Source organism: Octodon degus, unplaced genomic scaffold (genome assembly GCF_000260255.1).
Source record: "Octodon degus isolate 3935 unplaced genomic scaffold, OctDeg1.0 scaffold00003, whole genome shotgun sequence".
NCBI classification, from domain to species: domain Eukaryota; kingdom Metazoa; phylum Chordata; class Mammalia; order Rodentia; family Octodontidae; genus Octodon; species Octodon degus.
Window position 1 is genome coordinate 10,665,096 of NW_004524579.1, and position 17,698 is coordinate 10,682,793.

General features: G+C 39.9%; 1 protein-coding gene across 24 annotated transcripts in view; it reads left to right on the forward strand.

The window, feature by feature from the left end:
- Dtna (dystrobrevin alpha) overlaps positions 1-17,698 on the forward strand; it is a 407,896-nt gene that overhangs the window by 227,980 nt on the left and 162,218 nt on the right. Inside the window, exon 1 of one of the 24 annotated variants that reach the window (XM_023714191.1) lies at positions 13,024-13,094. The exons of the other annotated variants lie outside the window; for them this stretch is intronic. The gene's annotated coding sequence lies outside the window, so the exon portion shown is untranslated. Of the gene's footprint in view, positions 1-13,023; positions 13,095-17,698 lie in introns of those variants that run through there. 24 annotated transcript variants of the gene reach the window in all.

A 17,698-nucleotide genomic window follows, 5' to 3' on the forward strand; every position in this document is an offset into this window, starting at 1 on the left:
TAAAAAAAATAAAAAAATAAAAAAATAAAAAGAATGCAACTAGCTGGAGTATATTAGAGAAATTAGGAAAAGCTGCCTTGTGGTAGAGGTACTAATTGGGATTGGCCAGACATGGGTTCAGGAGGGATTGAAATATGCTCTGAGAAGGCAAAAGGAAGCAGCAAAAGGAAAGGCACTGAGGCTTGTGTGCCTACGGCCCAGTGTGTGAGCACAGACAGGAGCCCATGATAAATGAGGAGGCAGACGGCTCAGATTTCAAAGCCATTTGAAGAATTTGGGACTTCATATTAAAGGCAGTGGGAAGTCCATCCTGCTTTTACTTGCTAGTCTCCAAAAGGAATCTTAATTGACCACAGAGGCTGTTACATGCAACGGGCATCGCAATGAAATTAGCTTCTGTAATCCAAGCTGCAATAATAGAAGCACAACATGTAAACCAAGAAAGGCACACAGTGCAGTCCAGCTAGCAACCCCAGGGTGACCCCAGGGACCTCAAAAATCCAGTACTTTATGTTTACTTTGTTTGAATGAAAGGAGTCCATGTGGGACTTTTGGGAGGGGGGGAATTCAAAGCATATGGTTTATTAAAACTCTAGACTATCAAGTAAGCCAGGCAGAGTTCAGACACTTTTTGGTTCCTGTATTTTGGTTTTCTGGTGTTTTTTTTAATAATTTTATTGTGAAAGAAATAGCAATGAGACAGTTTCAAAACAGGTTAGTAGGACAGTTACAATAATTAATACATTGCATATTGTTGTCTTCATAGTAGTTATTCATAGAGCAAGATACAGACATGATATCCTGTCCAAACACTATTAGTTCAAAACTTTCTTCTCATTGAACTAAGAGAAAGTAGCTGTATATCTATGTTATTTTGCATATACAGATACATTTTTTTCATTACAAAATGGTCATTCATATCCCCTTTTTTGTTTAATTTTGTCAGAGATGGATATTCCATTGCCCTTCGTATATTGTATGTGCATGAATTCAGCAAAGTAATCCATTATAGTCTAGTAGTCTGTAATAGTAGTGGGTTATCCTTAGGATGGGCAATGTCAGAAGTTGATGACTTGAGCCTTTTACAGCTCAGCATATTAATATGGCTTTACTTTTTATACCTCATTTTTATACTTTTCTGCTGGACAGTTAGGTCCCTGCATGTTGAACCACTCTCCCAATAGCCTGTTCCCCGCTACAGCACCTGGGCCTCTCGCTGCTCTCCTTCTATCCACTGCTTTGATCTAACAACCTGTCCAGGGTGCTGGAAGGGGTTTAACATAGCTAATGGCAAAGAATGTAGGACGATGAGAAAATCCAGAGCTGTTATACCTAGAGTTTTGTCTATGGTTAACATTCCAAGGAAAAAATCTGTTTTCTGAGAGTCCGGCGCAAAATGGCACACTAAGTGAGAATGACTGCACCATTCTGTGCCTTCACAAAGTTTCCAAGATCATGCTGCAGATAATCCTCAGTTAGAACACTGAATGGTTTGTGTGAAATCTTGAAGCACCATCACCAGACTCTGTTCTGTGTGGTTAGGTTGGGAACAGGCTTTATATTAAAACCCATTTATCCTACTTGAAGTGACATATCTCAAACTACAAGGGACCATTAGTGTTCCTTTTGGTTTGGACATGAGAGGTTCAGTTTCCTATAAAGAGTATTTTTTTCTACACACCTTCCAAAGTGGTGGCATAAGGGCTGGGGAGCTAGCTCAGCAGTCTAAGGGCCTGCCTGGTAAGTGCAAAGACCGGGGTTCCATCCTTAGTACCACATGCCACACAGGCCCCAGAACCCCAGGTGTGTTGTGCCAGCCACTGAGTCCAGGCATGGTGGCACGCACACGGAGTGTAATCCCAGCACTGCGGAGGCTGAGACAAGAGGATTACTACAAGTCTGAGCTGCATAGCAAGACGCTGTACCAACTAAATAAATAAATAAATAGGACATAATGCAAGTGTTCAGGTAAACAAAGGCACATCAAATTTTTTAAGCTGTATCACTCAAAAGTCTCCTTAGATCAGCTCCTTTGCAGACTTTAAAAAAAGTAATAATAATAATTTTTTAATGAATTTAGGACAAGGTCTAAAGGGTGTACAGGGTATCACTATGTAGATCAGACTCATAGTAACTCTTCTGGTTTCAGCCTCCCAAGCGCTGGGATTGCAGGCGCGTGACACCATGCCCAGTCTCAATCGCCTTCTCAGCACTCCGGGGCGTGGGGCTGACACAGCATGCCAGGGATACAATCCCGGCCATTGCCCTCTGCCGAAGCAAGTGCTTTAATCCAGGGCTATCTGGCCAGCCCCAGACTGTTAATAGACCTTGGAAAAGAATAGCTCAAGTTTGAAACCCTTTTTAGGCAGGTGGTGCTGCAGGCTGGGAACTGGAGTTTCACTGACACCTGTAACTGAAATCTTGAAAACCTCAAGATTCTCACTCCCCAACACCCACCCCACATTCCTGACACCCTGTGTTCATTTCTTTAGAGGCTTCCTAGAGAGTTTTTGCACTAGCGGGTGTGGCTCAAAAAAGTAGATCTCTACATGAGAGAAGAGAAAAACATTTTTACCTGGGAACAAAGAAACTTAGAAATTAGTGTTGTTGGCTTTGCTGCTTCTGGACCTAGTCATGACTCTAGAGTTCCACTGTTCTCCAAGTTACAAGGGAAGCTGGGCAACAGTTGCACAGATGCCTGTTAGTAATGGGAGAAAGATGATGAGGAACTTCTGGGTGCGACTCTTTCACTGACAATTCTTGGTGGGCCCTGAAATGTCAGGTTCTGGCTTCTATGGGAAATGTCCTGACCTCCTGACCTTATATAACGACATAAAACAAGACCTATTCAGGTTACAGGCCTAATAAGGTAACTGCTCCCAGCTGGGAAGGATTGTCTCTGAAAGAGATTTCTACACTACGTGAGCTCGACATCATTCACTACGTGAAGGCAACTCACAAAGTCCCAGAATATCTTTCAGTGGCTTTTTGGAACTTTAAAGAACAGTTTTAGCCATTCTTCCTCTCAGTCCCTAATCATTTCCAGTTAGTAGTTTGGGCACATTAAGTCTTTGAAGTCACTGAGGTATTATTAAATGCGTCAGTGCCTCCGATCACTGAATGACAGTAGAATGGTGGGCCACTTGCCTGGGTGCCCAGCATGGTGAGGAAATGGCCTGAGTACCCTTAGGTAAAGGGCTTTGTTCAGAAAGAACTGCTTGTTCAATCTAGGACACTTAGCCTCTGCTCATTAGCCTGAGCTGTGTTCCCACAGAGTCCAGGGACACTTGTCCTTTTGAACACACGCAGTGAAGTGGGATCAGGAACACTTCAGTTTTCAGATTCACGGAACGCACACTTATCTGCGCATCCCAAGTGTAATTATTTCCAGTTTCCCAGGAGTGTCTGTGATGGTGTCACTGGTATTCTGCTGCAAGTGCTTCGATCCAGTGCTGTAGTTCTTTACCATTTCTATGACGATTTTTACTATGTGTTTGTGAGGTGGATTGAAGTATAAGCATTATGAAGTGGAGCAGCACAGGGTGTGTATGTTTTTTCACTTATTCCTTTTACCAATTCTAACTTGGAAAGATTATAATTCACAAATTAGAGTTGATTTCTGGCCCTCTAGGCAGGTCTATCCTCTGCATAACTGTATGTCATGTTTTACTTTGTCTTACAACCAGAATAATGTAACATAGTATATTTTAATTGGCTTAAAAGAATTCATTGCAGTGCTGGCCTTTTGAGATAATAAAGTTCCGAATAGCATGGTCTTCATTTTCATACCAGTTATCTGGTTGTTCTTAAGTTTTCTAACATTTGAACCATTATATTCAGAATGTTTTCTCATCCAGATTTTTTTGGTATGTAGTACACTGAGGTTTCAGTAATTCATTCACAATGGTATTCAGACATGTCCTGATATTTTAATTTAAAAATTTTTATGATATTTACCTCTATTATATTTGATTATAGAAACTAAAAAATCAGGGACAATTAAATACATTGACACATACAGATATATATATATATGTATGTATAGATATTGGTATATAAGTAGACAGATATATATGGCATCAGAGTACATATACCTGGCTAACTGTAATCTAGGAAGCTCTGAAATTTAAACTGTGTCAGTGATAACTTTATGTCCAAGGATTTCACCACTAGTCCACTAGAGTAAAATGTACTTAGAATGAAGTTGATGGTATGCCCAGAAGAAATGTTTAGGTGTCTTTTCTAAAGGGAAAAAACCCTCAAATTTGACTTTGTGCCAAATCTGGGTTTGTGTTACTGAACTCAGTACCTGGTGTTTCCTAGACTGTACTCAATAAATGTTGGTCCCGTGTGTATACAGGTCAGTCAGAATGATCTAGGTTCTGATTTCAGCTCTTCCGCGTCAGTAAGCCTCGCCTTGTGTGATGTGATATGCAGACCATCACATCACTTGCCAGCGGTCTCCATGCTAGGTCTTCATAATGGAGCCAGGAGAATCTCAGGACAGAGCGAAGGCAACGCCAGAGGGATGGCTGAGCACGCAACCCCCGAGTGGCTTCCTGAGGACCAGTCTTGGTCCTGCAGCTACCAGCACTGTGGCCTGGGAGCTTCCTAATCTTTCTCAGCTCTTATTTTCCTACTGTTTTTCTGACGTTATGAGAGATTCAGTGACACAGTACAAAACAGAAGTCCAGAAAGAGTTCCATGGTGCTAAATTCAGGGTGTTAGCAGGGCTATTTTTCTTCTCAGTCTTCTAAAGAAGAACCTATTTCCCCACCTTTTCTCCTGGCTTCCTGGCCTCAAGGGTCTTTTCTCATCTTTACATACCTTTTCCCTTATAAGGCCTCTCATGATTGCACTGGGCCCAACAGTGAACTCCCCCATCTCAAAATCCTTATTTTAATCACACCTATAAAGCCCGTGAAGACAGCATAACCACAAATTCTGAAGATCAGGATACGAGCATCTCTTGGGGTAGAGGATACATTGCGTCTACTTCATCAACCTTCATTTTCTCATCTATAAAGCAGGGTAACATAATATGACCCATCTCAGAGTTAGGATAAGAAATAAATAATTCATCCAAAGTGATAACCAAGAGTACTTACACACACAGGAAGCACTTAATAAATGTTGATTACGACTGTTATTACAGTCAGTGAATGAACCTCACAGTCCCTCCCTGCTCTTATAGCCCAGGCATTAAGGCCTCTGATGGGCCAAGATGATGCAGAGGGACTGGATGATCCAAAATTAAAAAAAGAAGGCTCATTCCCACCAGCTATTCTTCCCCCGTCAAATTCTTGGCAACAACCAACTTAGAGCCATGGCTCTCTCAACAAACAGATTTTTCCCAGTCTTCCCTTAATTTCAGACAAAATTCTCTTCAATGGAAGAAACATAACTGAGGCCCTTATAATTCACAGGAACAGATCCAGCAGCAAGAAATAAACACTCCCTCTGTTTCTTCTGTTTCCTTTCTGTCCTCCTGCTGTGTCAGTCAACCCCCATCTAGGGAAAAGGGCCATGGAGTGCAAAATGCCATTGTTTATGGCTGCAGATCTCGCAGCCATAACTTCTGGCGGCACATACCCTCTGCCTGTTTCTTTTCCATGTGGCCTATTTAATTTTGGCATCTGTGCTTATTAACCCCACATACTTGGCTGTGCTTTGATTGTATAGCAATCATCAGTGTCCCTACAATGTCACTGCTGTTTCTGAATTGTTTTATAGTATATCAGCCTTAGATGGTCACCTTCCAGAGAAATTAAATGGGAAAGGAAAGAAAAGTGCGATATTCATTGATTTAAAATTTAATTGAATGACTCTCTATTATACAATTTACTGACATATTAAACCATGAAAGTTAAGTGCAGATTCCATTGTGTGCTTCTTTCAAATGTACATGTAGTAAAACGAAAACAAATGTAGATCCTTCTGCACTTGAAATTTACCCTTTAAAAATATTTGTTCTAGTCCACATAAATTTTCAAATTTAGAACAGAATTAGTAGAGGGAAAATGGATTTAAAAACATTTAATAGGTACACCATATCATCATTTCTTCCCTCTACATGTAGAGCCCTGTGCTCCTTTTATGTTTTGTTATTGGTTCTTTATCTTCAAATCCACACTAATGGACATACTGGCACCCACCAACCCCCTGTCATGCCCCTCTCCTCCTATGTGTCTTTTCATCATCTTTCTCTTATCAGATACCTTCTTTGGATGATCTCTGGGTGGTGGCATGCAGTGTGGCCTCCCCAGAAAGCACATGAGCACCATTATGTCCTTTCCATTGTGAACCAAAGTTACCATCACTTCACTTAGGGCAGCCAAGAAAAAAGCAACTAAATTAATTATACTAAATTGAACTTTCTGATTTCCCCAAGGAAATTTAGTTTTCTAAGTCATAAAACAAACTTATCATAGTGAAGCTCTAAGATACGTCTAGTGACGCAGGAAATGGAGGAGTGTTTTCATGGTAAGAACTGTCTAATTCCATTCAAGTAGTCTCCCAAGTCAACAATGACCCCCTGCATTTTCATTCAGCCTGGTGTCCTCAAATCCTTGGAAAGGTAGCATAGTGCTCTCAGCACACATGGTACAAAACACCACAACCTTCCCGGTGCTACTGAAGGATTCATTGACTGTGGGTGGCATAACCCTGGCCCTCTCAAATTTATCTTCTCACTATACTTGCCTGGTCTTACTTTCACAAGCTAAGAACTGTCAACGTTGTTAGTTTAAAGCATATTCCCTCATGCACACAAATAAAGAAAATAAGGAGAAGAGTTAAAAGAAAGAGCAGTAAGAAAAGGAAGGTTAGATAAAATGATGAGAGAATAAATGGAAAAAAAGAAAGACAAAACAAAAGGTGTAGGGGAGATGCAATAGCTGTAAGCACCTGGTGGCTCACAGCTCTCGTTTGTTAACACAAATAAGAAGGGCACAATCCATGAATTCCAACCGACCTATCTTCCTTGGCATCATCCCTTAACACATCCTTTAAATTTGGCTTCGATCCCTTCTAGCCCAAAGCCTCTCCACCATGGCCTTCAGAAAAATACAGCCATTGCCTTTGGTCTTATTTTGTATGATTGCATTTTGGCCTTTCTTAACCCAAATGGGCTTTATAGTAAGACATGTTTCATTTTAAACCTTTAATTGTTCACCTGTGCAATTCCTTGATCTCTCTGTATGTTGGCTTTCGTCTTGATGAAATGGAAATAATAAAACCGAAATTTCAATGTTCTTATACAGACTCAGTGAGAATTGCCCTACATAGTATTTGGTAGTTAGGCTTAAGAAAATTATAATGGCTTTAAAAGATTCTGTAGTTACTGTTATTATTTATTCTCTAACAGTCTAATGTTCTTGTTCTATTTTAGAAAACAATACACTTTCCTGCCCACCCTTTTCCCATCTCCTTGAACTCATCACATCAGCACATCTCCCCCAAGACAATGGAAATTTTGAACATATACTCCACCCTGAGCTGCTTCTATGTGCTCAGCCCTTTGTCTTTCATACTTATTCTCATTTGCCTTTTTCCAAATCTCTTAAGGGAATTATACTTCTAGCCATCCAGAGAGCAATGTGCCATGGTCAGTGGCAGCCTCAGCTTGTTTTGTTTTGTTTTGTTGTTATTTTTCTTCTCCTTACATTGCATTTTTTAAAAAGAGGATGTTTTTGTTTTTACTCTTTCTAAGACTTTCCTAACAGAAGAAGAGCTAAAATTTTTTGTGTACCAAGAGACATGTCCATACCATCCTCAAATATTTGCAATTTTGAAGATTTGAGTTTCTGGATGACACACAAACACTGGTTTGTACATCCGGAGACTCTGGTTCCTCCCACTTGGGGACTCATCACTCCCATCTCCCCCCAACACTGCTCCACCTTGGCCTTGGCAGGCATGTTGTAGACCCACATTGATTGGTTGGTCTTGTTTCACTAATGGGTGATGCTTCTGTAAAAGTGCTTGTAATTTTCACCAAATCCTAGTTTTCTTCCATAGGCCAGCCAATATGAGTAACTCTAACTCCTATGTACATAAACATTATGATCGGGTGAGAGTCTATACACCTTATCAGATTATCAATAAATCTAAATGCTAAAAGAAATTATAGACAAAAATCACACCATTTCACCAGCTAAACACCTGCTGTCCTTTTATTTGATTGAAAAACTAAATTCAGTGTGAGGTGTGGTAGTATATGCCCCTAATCCTAATACGTGGGTGGCTGATGTAAGAGAATTGCTGCAAGTTCAGGGCCAGCTACATGATGAGTTGGAGTCAGTCTGAACTACATAGCAAGACCCAGTCTCAAAAAAAAGCAAACAAATTTAGCACAGTCACTTAAAAATCTTTTTGAATTATAATCTTTAAAATTTTTCATCTTTTCAAAGTATGTTATTATAGTTTATGGGAAAGTACAGCATATTCTCCCTATAATCAAATAAGTGGGGTTTAAAAATGGAATTACAAGGGCCAGTGAGATAGCTCAGTGGACTACGTGCCTGCTTAGGCAAGAGCAGCGACTGGGGTTCAATTCCCAGTACCACGTGCCATGTTGGCTCTGCCCTCAGGGCATGCTGAGCTGGCGATGGAGCTGGGCATGGTGGCATATGCATGTAATCCCAGCTGCTGGGAAGACTGAAAACAGGAGCATCACTGTGAGTCTGAACTGAGTAGTGAGACCCTATACAAAAAATAATAATAATAATGGATTATTACAACCCTAGGACTGACAACTTATTACAAAGCAATTAAAAGTACTTTTCTGATTCTGAAGGGAGAGTATTCACATACTTCTTTTCACTTCTCAAGTAAATAAGAAAAAGAAACAGACCTGACATTTGATACTGAATCTAGACAGTTCCTAGGAATCAAAAGGCAGTCATTTCCCAACACCTGCCTCAGAAGCTAAGGATTGGACAGCAAGAAGATCTTTCCCTGCAGCGTAGGTTCAGCCATGGGTTCACCTTGCAAAGTGGGTGTGAGAAACAGAGCAACAGCCATTGTCCCAAGACATATACTAGATACAGTGTCGTTGTCTGAAAAAATATGAAGTCCCTGCTGCAATATTGGAGGACATAGAACAGACAGCTCCCTCATTCTGAGCCTTTGGGACCCTTGAGGTCCTTTTGATGAAACTTGAGTAGGGTTTCCCTGCCCTTCAGAAACACTCTAGTAACTCCAACCTCACATGATTAGAGCCTGAATTTTAATTCTCACCCTCCCCAAAGGTTCCTTTGACCTACGCTAATTTGCCCTCTGCCTCACTCTGCAGCATTTATTAATGGGGCACATGGTTCATACCAGCTGCTACTGAGAGGGAGTCCTAGACCCTTCCCCAGTTAACTACAATTAAATTAAATGAAACCAAATATCTTTAAATGTCTTGTATACCTTCAACCTCAGCACAGAAAGTTCCTTCCTGTTTTGATGGAACAGTTGAAAGTACTTCTTTCCTGGATAAAAATGGTTTGTCCACTTTGTTTTATATTTTTTTTATTATTTACTTATCTATTTATTTGGTAGGTTCTCACTGCATAGCCTGGACTCATAGTGATCCTCCTGTCCCAGCCTCCCCAGCGCTGGGATTACAGGCATGCACCACCATGCCGGGTCTCAGTGGCTGGCTCAGCAGGAGACCAGCAAGGCATGCAGTGCTGGTGATCAAACCCGGATATAGCATTTTCTATTTCTTAAAGTCTGGCTCATTAGATGTTCATATCATTGTATATTTTTAGATAGATTTCCCCAAAATAATTAATTATCTTCTTCACTGGCTTAAAATAGACATTTTAAAATTATGTCTTAAGCTACTGAAACATTGCAAAACAATGTATGAATTTCAGCTTTATGTAAAAATAAATTCATGGTCAAACTCAACTAGCATATTCTAGCTCAGCTCCAGCTGTGCATCAGAAACACCTGCAGTGCACTTGAAAGTGCGGATGCTCAGCCCCAGCTTCAGATGGAGTAGATTCCAGTATCCAGACTTTTATTAAGGTTTGTACGATGGGCAGCTATAGTTGACAGCTACCATGGTGACTCTATAGTCATCCAACTGATTATTACACCACAGTAATAAATTCACACATCCTTCCTAAATAAAAAGAAATAAAATCAAGTTCCACTGGTGGAAGGTGATGTCCAAAGCAAAAGACAAAGTCAGAAATCTATTACTGTTTATTTTCGTAAGGGCATTTTCCTACTGTCAAGAGCTCCTGTAGATACAGGACTAGCAAGTGAAATTGAATGCAGTTATCCATTGCCTGAGGAAGCTGTCCTGAACACTTTTTTATTGTATTGCCAAAGATTAGGACTAGAATATAAATCTCTGAAAGTCATGTGAGAGGCCTTCCTCATTAACAGAAATGGAAATAGGCATTTGTATGTCAGCAATAAATCAATTAAAGGAGGAAAGGAGCTCCAAATGGCCCTCATTGTAGTTATTAGCTCTGGAGATTGCAGCAATTCATGATTGCTGAACCCAGCGTTTTCTTGTCATCCACCTGGAGCAAAAGGGAGGGGCATGAAACATGGGAACAGTCTCACTGTATTAATCACAAAGTCTGAAAGTCTTCAAATGTTTGCCAAAGTGGAGTAAAAGCAAAGCAAAACAGAGCCAGACATTTCTACACACCTTGCCCAGCTTTGTGGGATTTAAATGGTGAGCGAGGGAATCAGTGTATGAGCTGGTGTGTTTATGTGTCTGTGTTCACACAAATCAGTTTTCTCTCCATGATTACTTCCAGTATAACAAAGTTTTAAGGCAGGAGATACATTAAGAAACTGTACAGGGCGGCGAGGGCCGGGGAGATGGCTCAGTGGAATAAGTGCTTCCCTGGCAAGCGCAAGGGCCTGAGTTCAATCCCCAGTTCCACAAAAAAAAAAAAAAAAAAAAGAAACTGTAGGGGCTGGGGAGATGGCTCAGTGGAATAAGCACTTCCCTGGCAAGCTCAAGGGCCTGAGTTCAATCCCCAGTTCCACCAAAAAAAAAAAAAAAAAAAAAGGCAAAACTGGAGAGATAGCTCAGTGGAGTAAGCACTTTCCTGGCAAGCGCAAGGACCTGAGTTCAATCCCTGGTTCTGGCAAAAAACAAAAAAAAAAAAAGAAGAAGAAGAAAGAAAGAAAGAAAGAAAGAAAGAAAGAAAGAAAGAAAGAAAGAAACTGTATGCAAAAAAATTTACCAGTGAAATGTAAGAGAGCTGTGGCTAGTCTCCATTCTCCCTTCGGTCTACTAACTAAGTCCTATCAACTTCTCTTTTTGAAAGGGTAAAAAAACAAAAACAATAAGAACAAAAACAAAGCAACATAAAACTATAAGTGGCACAGAATTTCAAAATAAAATAGTAAAATAACAATGGTTGTTATATTAGGTATTGTTATCAAATTTGTTGCTCAGATTTCCAGATATTGGCATACAAGTTCAATTTATCTATTACAAAATATCTGAACTTACACTGCAAAAAAAGAAAAACCTGACCATCATTAAAATGTCTGAGTTTGGGTGTGTGTGTGTGTGTGTGTGTGTGTGCGTGTTTTGAGGCAGGATTTCACTCTTTAATTCAAGTTGGTCTTGAATTCTCCATATAGCCCAAGCTCTGAATTCATTTTGACGAGAAGTATTTGGAATAATATTACAGATAATTGGAATCCATGTTACCCCTAGTATTCAAAAAGCTTTCCAAAATTGATTCTTTAGTCTTCCCCGTCAGGAAATATATTTTAGAATAACCACTTCACCTGCCTAAGTCAGAATCTTCAGCCACAACATGGGGATAATAAAGTCTCCCTGTTTCTTTCTCAATGTTACAAGAAGAATTTTGTAATTTCAAAGTGGAAGGCACCATTAGATTAAGCTTCTAAAACTTCTTATGTACCATGTTTAATAAAAATGCACATCTATTATGGGTGGAGTTGAATTAAAGGTGTGTCACACAAGTAGTAATTTGAAGGTGATATTTTAACATGAATTTATTCTTAAATATGACAGAATAGAATGCAGTTTTTTAATGCTCTGTATCCTAAATTTGGATTTATTCTTTATTTCTTACTAGTTTTCACACTGTTTTACTCTATTTCATCCTTTCCCATGAGAGGGGCAAAGTGGAATCTTTGGCAAGGTGTTCAACTCTTTTGGTGACTTTCCTGGAAGAAGTCACTGTAAACTCACCTCTTACAAACTCACTAACATCCTGAGGCATAAAATTCTTAATGTGGAAGTGTGAGAGCTGAAGTGTTCTCCTCTGCCGTTTCCCACATGCCCTGGCAATCCTCATATCCTAGTGAATGTGTCTGTCAAATCCTCCCCGAATCAGTCATTTGGCACAAAATATAGCAGTCTTTCCCATGATCACAGAAGTGCCCACTAACTGGATTCTTAGGTCATGTGCACCTCTCCCCCAACACCCACCCTCGCAGTCTGCCTCCCACTCAATGTTCTGGAGTAATTCTTCCAAAATCTTAAATCTTTATCCATCTTCCCCATACTTAAATCTTGAACAGTGCCCATTCATGTTTCTATAGGAAGCCTTGTATTATCTGCACATGACAAGTGAGACTGTCTAGATGTGACCCCTCTTCACCTCTTCAGATCTTCTCTTATAGTTCCCTGCATTGCTGAATGGCCCCTACTTCACTTTGCAAAGTTCCATAATTTTTTCATGATTCAATCTAGCTGTACTCAGCCTTCCTCCACTCTTCTTGTCTGAAACATCACTATTCATCCTGTCAGCAATCACCCTTTCTTTAATGTCTTTGTTAGATCTCCCAGAAATAAATTACCCCATCCAGCAGCACTTGCTTTCATTGTCATATGTATTACACCAAGTTATAAATATTTACTAGAAAAATTTGTTTCCTCTTCTAAGACAAGGTTCAGGTCTTCACCTCTTCCTCTGCTGAAGGTTGCCCTCTTCTCTCTTTCTAAGGCAATGAGAATGAGGGCAAGAGCAGTAGTCTCCACTCCACTATCAGAGTTCAACTGAAAATAGAGGCCCACAGCATGCTCCCTGCCTGTTGGATCTGTAAGCTCACTTTGTTCAGAGCCCTCCTATTGATTTAGCTTAAACTGTCAGGTAGGGTCCTCCCTCCTTCTTTGATTATGATGACTAGAAGTGATAAGTGAGCATTGCCCATTTTACACTACCACCTCCCAGGAACATCTGGAGGTAAAACGACTAGCGTATTATTATTTTTCCTCTTACATTTATAGTTGTAGTCTGTGTCTTCTATTATTTCACACCGCTGAGTTCTTCTTTTCCTTGAAGTACACATTTTACTTAGAAAGAAGAATAAATGTCTATGGTATAACTACTGATGGCTCCTTTATGAGTTCATTAACCAAAAATTGGCAATGAATAGACCAAATCTCAACATCTACATAGCTTGCGTTTTTTTCAACTTCCATTTCATGGGACACGATTTTACTTTAAAATGTATAATCCTACACTATCATAAATATAAACTCATTTCTCTCACCTCAAATAATGACTCTCTGAACTGTTACCATATAAATCAATATTTGTTTGATACAAGGTGTCACTACGCAGCTCAGACTCACAGTGATCCTTCTGTCTCAGCCTTCCCAGTGCTGGGATTACAGGTGTGAGCCACCACACCAGGTCTCTGGGCCTGCACAGCACAGCCGGGGTTTCTGGGCCAGCACTGCATGGGGCTGGCATGGCATGGAGCATGGAGAATGGAACCTGGATCCTGGCGCTTGCCAGGCAGGTGCTTAGACTGCAGAGCTAACTCCCCAGCCCCAATATGACTCAATGTAAACGTCACGCTTCTATGAGTAAATTCTGAAAATATAACAGGAATTCCCTTTTGTAAGCAGAACTTAACTCTAGTTTTTCTCACATTCCCCCTGCCCCCTGCCTTCTCCTCCTCTCCTCCCTTTCCCCTTCACCCCCTCTCATTCCTTTATTCAGTAAATTCTCATGGCCATCTCAGTAGTTTATTGGATTATGCTAGGCACTGGGAAGCATTTAAAGTTACTGAAGTTACTGACCTCAACACGTGTACAGAAACATACGTAAAATTAACCAGAAAAGGATTTCACAGCAGCACAAGTCAGAGGACCAGGCAATGAGCACTCTGAGCTTGGGAACCAATCCTGACATTACCCACCTGGGTCTGCAACCACCCAATCTTTTGTGTTGTTGTTTTCTTTGGGGGTATCCCAATTTTACTTTTTACTGATAGTTGTATATCAATAAATTATTATATGTAATGTATAATAATTATATTCATCTCAGGGAATTGGTAGATAGATAGATAGATAGATAGATAGATAGATAGTCTAAAATGAATCTCTCCTTTGCTCCTGGCCCTCACAGATCCCTTTCCCATCCCCACAAAGTCTACATTGCTATTTCTTTTCATTTCCCTTTTGTTCTTTAAGCTATTTCTAACAGTTGTTTCTTTAGTAAGAGAAACCATGAACATTTAAGTTTCTATGCCTGATTAATTTTATTTAACATTTTAGTTTCAAGATAAATCTATTTTCAAAGGGCCGGCCAGATAACTCAGAGGACTACCTCCCTGTGCGTAGGTACAGGGTTAGATCCCCAGCATGCCATGCCAGTCCTGCCCCTGGGGCTCACTGAGATGGTGACTGAGACTGGGCATGGTGGCGCACACCTGTAATCCCAGCATTTAGGAGGCTGAAAACAGGAGAATCATTATGAGTCCAATCTACTTAGTGAGACCCTATATACCCTAAACTAAATACATAAATTAGAAAAAAAGGATATATCCATTTTCTTACAGATTACTCAAATTTATCCTTTTTAGCTGAGTAACACTCTACTGTGTATACCACATTTTTACCTATTCATCTGTTGATAGGCATATAGGTTATTTCTAAGATTTAGTTATTATGGAGTATGTTACTAGATATATACATATATACCTATCATGGGATATAGGTATATACATACCCTTATAATATGATGTCTTTAATTCAGAATATATCCACAAGTATAGTTGGGTGAAATGGAACTCTCATTTGTTAGTTCATTGAGGAATCTCAGTGATTTCCATGTTGCTTGTACTAGTTCACATTCCCAGAAATAATGTAGAAAGATTTCTTTTTCCCCACAACTTTGCATGCATTTGTTGTTTCTTAAATTATTGATGATAGCAATTCTTTCTAGGGAAAAATGGAATCTCACTGTTGTTTTGATTTGCATTTCTTCGAAAGCCAAAGATATTGAACATTTATTTCTTCATGCATTTATTGACCATATGAATTTCTTCTTTTGAGAAGTGATATTCATTTCAATTGTTCATTTTTATTGAGTTTTTTTTTAATTTGAGAGTGTCTAATGATTGTTTTCATCTTATTCAGCATATATATCTAGGCTCTAGAACACATCACTGCCTCTAACTCTTATCTCTTTTACTGCCTCCACTCTACTTCTGAGCCCTTGAAATAAAAACTGGAAGCTATATCCAGACTTGTCTGTGCATGTCAGGTGATTATCTACCTGTTTCCTCTGGAATGAGGGAGGTAGCCCAGGTAAATCAAGATGATGCCATTGTCCTCACCTTCTCTTCTGTGTCGACTACACCTGCACATTTAAAATAGCATAAGAAAGCATTTGATCATATTCAGCATGAGGAATGGAGGATGTCTCTTTAATAATTCCTTTCCAATTGGTATTGAGATCAGACTTCGTTTATCTCATTGAACCCATATGAATGTGTGCATACTCTTCTCTTGGTTCTATAAATCAAGATTGTTCAGGATTTCCCTTCCCTTCTTGCCAATGGCTTAATATCCTTTATTTATAGAAACAACAGGTGAGGTTCTTTAATTTGGTTACCTTGTTTGGTTTTGGTCTTTTTGATTATATTGTATTTTTTTTTGGTTGGATTTTATTTTTTAGGCGAGGTTTGTATTTTATTTTTGGTGCCAAGGACCAAACCCAGGGCTTCCAGCTGAGGCTATTTAATTTGACCAGCAGCATTTTCATGACTAGTTTTCACCTGGAGTAAGTCAGTTTGTGAACATTCCATTACCTTTTGAACAGAGTTCTAGTCATTCTGTTCAATTTGTCCCCAGAGAATCTACCCCTCTCATGGTCTTCCTTTCCACATCTGTGAATGTAATTAAATTTTTGACTTCTCTGCTGCTGTGTTCTCCAGTCTTCTATGCTATAGCACAAGCATGTTAAGGACGGGAATTCTGAGTTGGTGCCTGTGGTAGACACCCAGAGCTTGGTGTGTCTCTTGGAGTATAGAAGGCACCGCACGGAGAACTGGGGCATGAACAGTGTGTATCCATATGGATACCTGTGCCTAAGAAGGTTCAGAAGAAAGGCAGCAAATGCAAACAGTCACCCTGTCCAGGAAGATTCCAGAGAAAGACACAGCTACTCTGAGACTTAAGAGGTAATGTCAAGTTAGCTAGACATGGACTACCCAGTCCCAAAAACCAGTATGGATAAAGACGTAGACTTGTGAAAAAAAAGCAATGCCTATTTGAAAATAGGCATAAAGATTCATCTAGTAATGCTTTCTGCCAATCATGCCTGTGAATCAAGTTGGAGCCGCAGTGCTACACAGATGTCTACTTATGTATATGCATGTGTGAGAAGGAAAACTTCAGTTTTTAAAAGTTTAATTAGATGCAATAAAAATCAAGTCCAGCAACCCATAAAACCCTTGATATTTGTAGCCCAAAGCCTTTTACATGACTAAACAGTATTTCCATTAACTTTCTCATTATTTTATTTGTCCTCAAGCTAAATTTTAATTTTTGTACTATTTTAATTCTGTTTTAACTTTTAGCATTTTAATAGTGTTCTTAAATAGCTCCACAGTAGAAAAATGGTGTGGCTGGAGAGAGAGAAGTGAACCTAACCATCGTGCGTGAAATTATTGTGTGCAGGAAAATGAGCACTGAGAGCTCACCTGGTACTGAAATGCGGTTCTGAGTGCAGAGGGGACAACTGGCAGAAGAGCGAGGGGAAGGAACGGCAGTTCTAGAGCCCACAGAGCCGAGCCAGTCGGCCACCGCATCCGTGACACTCTCCCGCGCACTCTGTTGAATGGAATCCCTAAAATATGCTCTGCAGCTTTTGCACTTATTCCCACAATTGAGAAACTATACAGGAAGTGAATCGCCTAACAGATGGTAGATGTTTGTGCTTAGTTATGTAGCATAAGGACACTTACTAAGATAACTTTTTGTTAGAAAATAAAAATTTTACATCCCTCTCAACAATTGTACCCCCACCACACCTGAAAAAGATATGTGGCTATGTAGAAATGTGGAAATAAAGCTGTGCTTTTTTAAGTGTATGTTTTTTGTTGTTGTTTTTGTTTTGTATTTTTACTACAGGGTCTTATTACACAGATCGGACTCATAATGATTCTCTTGTTTTCAGCCTCCGAAGTGCTGGCATTACAGGCGCGCGCCACCACGCCCAGTCTCATTCTCTGTCTCGGCGCGACCTGAGGACAGGGTGGCACAGCAAACCAGGGATTGAACCCCAGTCCCTGAGTCTCCCTAAGCAGCGATTTAATCTTCTGGGTTATCTGGTGGGCCCTAAGTATATGGTTTTAAAATAGCTTCTCTCTGTTTGTGGAGCTAATGCAACAAATGTGTTTACATTTAAAAAAAAAAAAGAAGAAGAAGAAGGAGAAGGAGGAGGAGGAGGAGGAGGAG